This window comes from Columba livia, chromosome 1, assembly GCF_036013475.1.
Source record: "Columba livia isolate bColLiv1 breed racing homer chromosome 1, bColLiv1.pat.W.v2, whole genome shotgun sequence".
Lineage (NCBI taxonomy): Eukaryota > Metazoa > Chordata > Aves > Columbiformes > Columbidae > Columba > Columba livia.
This window is the reverse complement of record NC_088602.1, coordinates 156,323,085-156,333,429: the sequence shown is the minus strand read 5'-3', so window position 1 is coordinate 156,333,429 and position 10,345 is coordinate 156,323,085.

The following is a 10,345-nucleotide window of genomic DNA, read 5'->3' as shown; positions in this document are numbered from 1 at the left end:
CAAGGCAGTTAGGTGAAAAACTTGGACCAGGTGCCTTACACAAGGTTGGACAGGCTTTATCTTATTTTCTGCTATATGTATTGATAATAAAGAGTGGAAACACCCAAATTTTCTCTGAACTAGAGACCCCCAAAGCATTAATGTAGCAGGAGTGACTTGGATATATCTGGTCTTCCTTCTCACCTCTCAAATTTTCATTAAACCTCCACCTGAGGTCTGGATTTGAAATCTAAAAATCAGGGGCTCAGTAGATAGGCTGCTTTGTAAGAACAGGACACCTTTTGAAGGATAACACCAATACAACATTGCTTAGATGCCTCTGCCAAAATTTAAGTAGCTGAATTCTTCAACCAGAACAAGATCAACTCTACTTAGACTCATGGCTGAACAACTAGCTGCTTGCTTAGCTGTAACCATAAAATTATTCATTCAAATACATGCTTAACTGTAATAGTTTGCTTTATTTGATTTATTACTTACTTCCCTTCCTCCTCCCCAACTGTAACAGACTGATACTGGAATTTCTGGTGGCGAAACAAAGGTTCTTGCAGGAATCATACAGCCCTGGCTGATACCTGTGGGACTGTACAACTGTGGGACTGTGATTAATGGTAACACACAAGCTGGTGTGAAGAGGGGGCAGGTTTGTGGAGCTCTAAAGGACCCTTCAGCTTCCTTCACAGATCCCATACCTGTGTTAAGTAGCACTTGCATTGATTTAGAGAGATGTGGCAGACTACTGCACTGGCTTAGTCACAGACCTTGTGTCTTGGCTTAAAGCAACAGATGCTGCTGCTGTTGCAATTTACATGAGCAAGAGACTACTGTTCTCAACGCCTGGTGCGAGACAGGTGCTTCTAGTCATGAAGTCTTTAACAACCACTACATGGATAATGTTGGCTTTTCCTCCTTTTTCGGGTCTGAGACTTTCGTTAAATGTGGCTTTGTATATTCCTTTTTCAGTGTTGTTGATTATATGAAACCCATGTATTTTCCTGGAGTTGCTTGGTAGACATTAAATGTTACAAGCAAATCAGGACATGTAAAAGAAAGGAACCTGCAGTTTGTCTCCTTTCTACATTTAGAAACCCAAAGAAGCAGCCACGTTTTTTAAAGTCATGAATCTACAGCAGTTGCTGCCATTGACCCAAAAACAATGTTTAAAGTCTTATTTTCTAAATGTTGCGCTTTGTTTTTACTATGTTGTGCAATAAAAGAACAACCAAACAAAAACCCAGTACTTTTAATGTGGGCAAAAGTTTGGAAAAAAAAATCTAAATGTCCATCTAGATGTTTACAATATTGTGAAATTAGAATTCACATACTTAAAATGCCATCTTGAATCAGTCAGAAGAATATTATGTATATTTAATGCCTTCAATACATACATTTAATAAACAATTTTTGCTTACAAAGAAACACATTCTTTATGCACACTTATAATTGATAGAATTGATAAGCTTGATAATTAAAAAATGGCAAGTAACAGTTGCTTGAGACAAATAGACCTGAAAGTTTTGCTCTGTGCTTTTCTATAAAAATAAATACTTGAAATAATAAAAATCTGAGAAGTTTAAATCTAAAAAAAGATTGTTAGAATTATATTCCACTCAATATTTAGAAGAGTTTCTTCTTACCTTTCACCTAGATCTATAGGATGCAAAGCACAACCAGTGCAGAGTCTAGAAGTAAAAATAGATATGATTTAATAGGAGACAGGAATGTAAAGGCAGCTTGACAAACTGAAGATTATAGCATGTACATGGCATCCTAATCACTTTTACATTTATTCTTTTTTTAGGAATGTATTAGACTTTAGTTGGTTTGTCATAATGCAGCATAAAATTTCAAATTTTTCATGAAGATTTTACAAGTAGACTTTCTGTTCTGTTTTGCTCTGAGGTAGTACTCCCCATTTCTCTTCACTGCTTGAAACATTAATCTTTGTAAGGGATCTGTTTTCGTTATGCTATTCTTTATTCTTAGTGGTATAACATTAATAGGAAATGCTGATCTGACCATGGAATAATACATTTCACCTCTTAGTCTTTTTTACAGGATAAAAAATATTGTTTACAGTAGAGGCAAGAAGAAAGATAAAAGGAGCTGGCCATTGTTTTTGAAAAACTGAATGGATCACATTATTAAAATTATGTTTGGAGACAAATTTCGTTTGTCTTATACCTAATATGGCAATGAAAGAAGAAAAACCCTATGATGATCTTGATTTTTGTTTTCTCTTACTTAGTTATTACAGGAGAAAATACCATACTTGGACATAAACCTTTACGGTCTACTTTTCTTGTTGCACTCCACAAGAATTTATATCTATACATATATTTACTGAAGGGAATATTGGTGCTTTTTCAGTTGCCTTCATAGGCTTTGTACTTGATAGAATGCATTATGAATAATGTAGCTTGAAACTCAAATAATGATATAAGCATCTTCCTTGTTAAACTTGTCTTTTCAATAACCAAAAACTGTTTAAAGAAAAAATACTATTAAATATATGAGAATAAAAACCTGGAAACACCATTAACATTGTTCTAAGTATAGCTACTTACAAGGTCCTTGAATAATATTCACACCTGTAGAAATAACAGTAAGACTGTAAAATTATATGCGGATAGTATCATTAGATAGTCTACAGAAAACAGCAGGAAAAGCGTAATAGTGCACGTAAATACCTTGCTCAAGTAGAGCACCCAAAATTAGTAGTCACCTGTGAAAATACTAACCAAATTGCAAAAAATCATTTTCTTACCATGGGAGTTGCTCTACAGGTGAACTCGTAACATTTTTGAGGCATTCAAAAATGTCAGTGATCAACACTATAGGAAAACCATTCATAGCAGGATTTGGATTGTGGGCTATAAAGCAACAAATGGTAGAAGGTAAAGTAAATATCCAACTGCTTTGTCTTTTTCTAGTGGTGGAATAATTTATTACACATAACCTACTTGTAAACTATATCTTTACTCTGGATTTATCTACTCTAGCAAATCATTCTGTGAAATATGAAAGGATCAATATATTGAAGGTAGTGGGTGTTCTGGCTTTTGATACCTCCAGTATATTTGGTCCGGGGAGTTTATTTTGGATGAGATAGAATCTGACTGAGTGCTGCACATCTCTATTACACTCAAAATTATCTGAAAGGAAGATACAAACTTTTCTGTGGGTCCCTCTGGAAACACCAACCTCTTCATTTAATTCATGACAGCAGCATTAACATACCAGTGCCCATATTATTATCATTACTATAAGAAATTGCATTTGAAAGCCCTCTAGGTGTTATTATTTGTACCATTTCCAAGTGACACAAGGGCTTCTGCTGTCTGATCTACCTCCTCTGTCCAAGTTTGAGCAACACACACTGCAAGGAAGATGTGGGGAAGAAGAGCCTTCATCCAGCACCTGCAGCAGCAATGCTAGGAAGATGCCATGAACAAAGTCACCTCCAGTCCTCCAGTGTGTCTTTTTCACTGAGGAAGCAGTGGAAGAAAGTGCTTCTGAAGACCTTGCTGCTCCAGCTGCTTTGTCCATGGTTGACTGGAAGTTCAAAGGGATGGGAGGTGACCTCAGGCTTGTGAAACTGCGTAATCATAACACATGGGGTAATCAACAATGCGTGTCAAATTTTCAGATGTGGAGGGGCACCTTTTGAAGGTGTCTCTCACCTGGCTTTGTTCCTTTACCATTCTTGCACAAATTTTGGAATCCATACTTGAGTTGAAAAGAGTACTTATTACCTTGTGGAGTCTGGTAACCTCCAGCTCCTACTCACCAGTGGCTAACCAGCTTTGCATAGACTGTCCACTGTGGCCAAAACAGTGATCAAAGTCTTCAAGGCCATCAATGAAACACTCTATGTTTGAACAATGGTTCTGAGTTCTACCAGTGAACTCCCTCTGTCCTTTGGTCCTTTTGAGCTCCCCAAAAGTGAGAGAGTATTGAGGGGATCCACATTACCATCCAGTTCCCAGTCCAAGACACATCCCCCTGGAGTGTTCAGTTCTTTGAGAAGACCACTTGCTTTAAATTTAATACATTATTGCTCAGTGATCCTCTTACATGTGGTAGCAGTCCTGAGGTTAGCAACCTCCTGGCACTGTCCTTGAGTTATCCTACTGTTTTCATGATACATTTGTCACCTTCAGATGAACAACTGATGTTGTTAGTGGATTTCTGAGAGGTGGAAGGCATTTTACACAGCAGGAAAGTTAAAGAGATTGAACTAGATTGTGAAAATAAGATAATAGTGGGATAGAATCATAGGAAGAAAGGCAAGTAAAGAGGTGAAAGGACTATGCACAAGGAAGGTGGATGACTGAGGAAGGATGAGCAGAGTTTCATGAATGGGTTGAGAGCTGGCAACTGAGGCAAACGCTCCCATGGCATTTGGCTCTCTAGAGCATCAGACAGATCCATGATGTGTGAGAGCTCTGCCATGCTAGAGAACCTCTAATTCGCATTTGTTAGGTCCATGCTGCAGGACATGCTGCAGCACTTTGCGATGGCATGGGCTACATGTGGGGTTAGACCCCTTAAGCCTTGGAGTGTGTCTGAAGGGCAACTGGGAGGTTTGGCTCATCCAGGAGGAATCTAGCTCATGTACACCAGAACTGCTTTGAGAAATGAATACAGACATACGGTGGATGAGAACAACCATGGGACTTGCATCAAAGCTGCTTCGTTGTTGTGTATTACTATACTAGGTAGACCACAGTCTGTGTTGACAGAATGACAACTATGTGAAGGAACAGGATTGAAACAGGATAACTTTTGAGTGATTCAGAATCATTAAGTTAAATACATTTTTAGGCAGTGAAAACATATGTCCTTCCATGTCTGCCTCAACACAAGTGGGTGTAACTTGTCACATGTAATGATTCAAATCAGCAGTTTGACCTGTTTAGGCAGACAGAGCAGAAGTGATGTCAGTATGCACATACATATTTCTTTTTCTGCATTGATCACAGTTAGATTTTAAGATTTTCAGCAAAAGAACTACATCACGTTTACCTCTAGGGTATTTAGCAGAATTGGACAATTCTGGTAAATACTGCTAAAGATTTAAGATTATTATGAACTTTGTTTAAAATAATTTGTAAGAGATACTGGGGGGCGAGGAGATGAAACAAAGCTAAATCTAGATATGGAATAAAGTCTTAATAAAAAATATTGCCCTCCAGGTTATTAGTGACTAGGCCTTGATTTGTATTGGTTTGCCAAGCTCCCATTGATTTCAGTTGGCAATGGGTGCCCAAATATCTGTGAAGGCATAAGTGTAGTTCTTTAAAAGGAAAATACTTGCAAATGCAGTCCAGAGGAAGGGTAGATTCCAAACATTTTCAACAACTGAAGTTTCTCAGGAAAAAGAATAACTGTATATTCTGCTGCTTTGCTGTGATAATTTATTCCCATTCTTTCAGTCACACAGTAAAGTGATGCCACAGCAAAGCATCCTGTCATGAAGTACATAAAAAAATTGAGAAATCAAGATGCTGACAAACAGGGTGGATCCCAATTCACGCTTCTCATGCCAAGACAGCGTCAATTAAAGAATGATTTTCTTGTTTTTCTGACTTCAGAGATCCACCCAGTGTCATAAATTGGTACTGAAGTTGCAGAGCACCCTCTCACTGTGTACAACACTCTAAGGTACCACTGTTTTAATCTCAGAAAAGATTGTATTTTTGACTAGCTGTGGAAAAAAAAAATGCATTCTTAATCTGTGAAAGGAGTCTGTATTTATTTCCTAGCATGGTCATAACAAAAATTAAAAAAAACTTCATGCTCTGCTTTTCTACATAAATCTGAGATACTTCCATGTTGGGAAGTCTAAGACATTGCTATAACAGGAAGTTATCTCATGGCTGCCATGTCTTGATACATTTGGTATTTTTTCTTGATGACATAGGCATTGGATCATATGAATGCAGAAAGGAGAGTGACTTGGATTCAAACAAAATCTTCTCAGGAGAAATCTGAAGACACAAATAAAAAGCAATATTTTTAACATTCGTGATTATTTTAGTAGAACAGATCATGATTTTTTGGATATATTTTGCATTCTTCTGTCTTGAGACTCTGCCGAGCCTGCTTTTATGTTAATTATTTGAGCCTTCCACCTGTACATCTGTGCAACTATCTGGAATTCATCTTACATGTTTAATTTCTTTTATGTTAGCCACTGTTCTAGTTGTAAGCCTAAGGCACGCCAGGGCTGTTCCAGTCTTTGTGAGCACAGTACTTGCATTTTAAAAAAAGCTTTTTTTTCCTAAAAATCCAAACCTCAAATAACTTTTATCAAAGGCTTTCAATTTATTTATTGCAAGTGAGGAACCAAGAACTCTTCCAGAGTTGGTGCTGCCACACAGAAGAGCTTCTGATTTTTTTTTTTTTTCTGAAAACTGATCTTAAAGTTTCACTAGAAGATACATCCAAAAGGTAACTAGTAATTAAAAGTTCTCTATACAACAATTGTGCCACTAGTAGCTGCTGGCTCATGTGAGGTACTGAAACTTTTGCAGAAACAGCTTATGGCATGATAGTCACAGATTCATTGTCCTAAGGACACTGGTGTTGTACATATAAAAGTTAAGTTCAGCCTGTGGAAGCCACTCTCCTCTTATTGATTAATACAAAGCAATTTCTGCTATGTATCCCTCTCTGAAGTCACTTGACATTAGGCGAACTGAAACAACCAGTAGAGAAAGTTGCCTTTCTCCATTAACTAAGACAGAAGACTTCGACAATAAATTTATACTGCTAAATAAATAGGACCTGGGTGCAGCTCCAGCACTGACCTCTTCGTAATCCACACTGCTGAATGTCGAATTATTGCAGGGTTCTAACAAAATGTGTGAGGACTATTCACTCACAGGTAAAAGAAGCCCTTCTAGAACGTCCCTCTGAATGTGCCACTCTTGGCAACCTGGAGACTTGAGTCTACAGCAGGGTGACACACGGACAACTCATGATCAACAAACATAAAGATGCCCTGTCCTCAAAGAGTCAAAAGTCTTTATATCATCACATACACTATTAAAGTACCTTTCTTCAGTTTGCCTACCATTATGCTAAAGACCTACACATTTCAAAATCTTGGGTATCTTCCCATTTCCCTTATCACTATAGTGAAGGTGTCACTATGCTTTCTGTAGCATGTAATTTGTCAGTAAAAAGACCAGTGTGGAATCCCCAGAGGGCAGAAATTCCTCATCCAAGAACATTCCCACTGACAATAAATGGGAACTGATCCAAGTTGATCCAATATAGCAGTGTGTGAAGATCCAACTCCTACCCACAACCTGGGATTAGTTGCCCCTGGGAACATTTCTTACTTGAAAGTAAATGCAACATGCTACCTGGGACAGAGTAATTGTACTGAAACAATTAATTATCAAAATGATACTAGATATTTATTTGATAACTTACGAAACTGTGAGTTGACGTTGTCTTCTATAGCTACTTCCTTGGAAGGCTATTTAATTCATGATACATTAGCATACCTGTGGCTCTCATGGGACTCATTTGGATCATATTATATCGGGTATATAAGCCCAGCTATTCAGTGTTTGTCCTTTCTCCCCTTTGAATATTCTCAGAAAAGGCAACTTATCTCAGAGCCTGAAAAACTTGGGACTATTATGGTTCCCATATACGAGGTGGCAAGAATAATTTGAAAAATTGTTTATTAGTTACTATTTAAAGCAAATTGTTAACAATCCTGGACATTCTGCTTGTCAAATGAATTAAATGACCGATATCTGTACAATCCCCCTTTCAAAACAGGTTAACACTTCACTTTATGCTGGCTCATAAAGGTAAAATATCTACCTTCGTTGGAAAATAATGTTTTATGTCTATCCCAGACCATTCTGAAGCCATTCGTGATTTGAGTGAACACATTAAAAAAGAGGCAGTCAAAGCCAAACAACCCAATAATGCAGGGGTGTCAAACTCATTTTCACCAGGTGGGTCACATCAGCCTCGCGGTTGCCTTCAAAGGGCCGAACGTAATTTTAGGTCTGTGTGAATGTAGGAGTAGTTACATTTATACAGTCCTAAAATTACATTTGGCCCTTTGAAGGCAATTGTGAGGCTGATGTGGCCCCTGGTGAAAATGTATTTCTTAAATATATTATCATCGAGGTCCTACCAACGTTGCTTAGGTTTGGCCAGCGCAGGTCTGTCTTGGAGCAGGCTGGAACTGGCTCTGTCTGACATGGGGACAGCTGCTGGTGCCTTCTAACAAAAGCCACCCCTGCAGCTGCCCTCCCACTACCAAAACCTTGCCATGTAACCCGATGCAATTTAACACCAGTTAAACTGGTTTACTTGAAAAGCATTTTGTCAAAATACGCAAGAAGAGGGTTAATACATTCTGCAGTATTTGCACTTCAGAAATTACTATTTAAGTAATACGCAAAGTGACATGATAAGTCATTTATTTCCTAGGTAAAAAATGCAGTCTCAGTCATCCAGAAATACTCACAATTCTGAAGGACAGGTTAAGATAAAGAAAACTATTTCCTGGTCAAAAAGGAGGAGTTATTATTCTTATCCCCTGTGTCTCCAACAGCTCAAATCTCCACTTGTTACCAATACAAATAAATGAGTACTGTCTTGTGACCCTTTGTTCCCTCCATCCAAAAAGATGTTTAATAAAGGCTCCTCTTATTATTGCAACAACTAAAATGTGACTTGTGTCCAAGACCAATTTTATTATCCTCTGCTCTGAGTATATGCTGTAGGAAACACTACTTTAAAAGTGTTTGTATTGAGGAATTTTAAGAACTGAGAAAAACTGCGGGACATAAGAGGGTATTGCTACCATATGTTTGTAAGGTGTTTCTAACAGAAAGATACCGTACCTTGATATAGATAAAAATGCTATAGTACAGTTTCACGCATGTCATCGGAAAAAAAGTCTCATGTGAAGTTAATGTGAGGTTTATTTTTTTCACTTTTTTCTCCTTCCAACATTCTGTGTGCAACCCAACCCATGGCAGTATTACCATAGAAAAGGTACAACTGCTTATATTAAGTTGCGTTAACTTGAGCCCTTATTTTCAGATTTTCTGTTTTAAGTAATATTTGAAGTATTTAAAAAGCATTCAGGAAAAACATGAAAATACCAAAAAAATGGAAATTGTTGCACTTAACCATCTATATATATACTTGCATACCTATTAAAGTGTAAAAAATTATCACGGACATTGGATCTGTTAAATCTCTCTAACATGAAATAGTCTGTAGCATCCACATACTATGAATAACAACTGTCTTGATCTTTTATCTGAAGAGAAATTAAACTCTACAATATTTTTTGTTAGTAGAAATACATCCATATGGTAGAATGCGAAATGAAAGAAAAACACAACCAGATCATTCTAGGTCTTTATTTTGATCATACTGTGTGCATTTTTGGACACCACAGTATAAAAAGGAGATAAAGCTACTGGAGAGTGTCCAGAAGAGGGCCATGAGGTTGGTGAAGGGTTTGGAGAGGAAGCTGTATGAGGAGCAGCTAAAGTCACTGGGTTTGTTCAGCCTGGAGGAGACTGAGGCGAGACCTCATGGCGGCTACAGCTTCCACACAAGGGGAGGAGCAGGTGCTGATCTCTCCTCTCTGATGAACAACCACAGAACCCAAGGGAATGTCAGGAAGATGTGCCAGAGGAGGTTTAGGTCGGACATTAGGAAAATGTTCTTCCCCCAGAGGGTGGTGGAGCACTGGAACAGGCTCCCCAGGGAGGTGTCACGGCCCCAAGCCTGACACTGTTCAAGAAGAGACTGGACAAGCCCTCAGACACATGGTGTGAATTTGGGGTTGTCATATGCAGGGACAGGAGTTGGACTCGATGGTCCTTGTGGGTGCCTTCCAACTCAGGACACCCTACGATTCTCTTATCCTAATTAAGGAACACCAGTCATGCCACCAAAGGGCAAAAATATGCATTACACACTCACCAGTGTCTTTGGAGTTGACTCTGGGCTAAATGTACAAGCACAATAGAAGAATAAGCTTCAAGTACAATACAAACTCAACAGAAAAAGCCTGCAGTCTTCTTTGACTTAAAGAGGGCATACGTTCTATGGTTCAATTTCTGACCTTGCTTGCTTACTTCTCCTCGACATGCCATTATGTCTATGAGTCCTTACAGAGAGGCTTGTGTAGAGTCGAGTGTCAACACAGTATCCTCAGTTGTAAATCTGTGGATAACAGAGAGGGCACTGAGGTTGTCTAGAGAAAACTGCAATTCTTTTTAGCAACATTTAAGAGGAAGTTAACTGCTACTCAAGTTGAATGTGTTCCATCTAAAGTTATCTG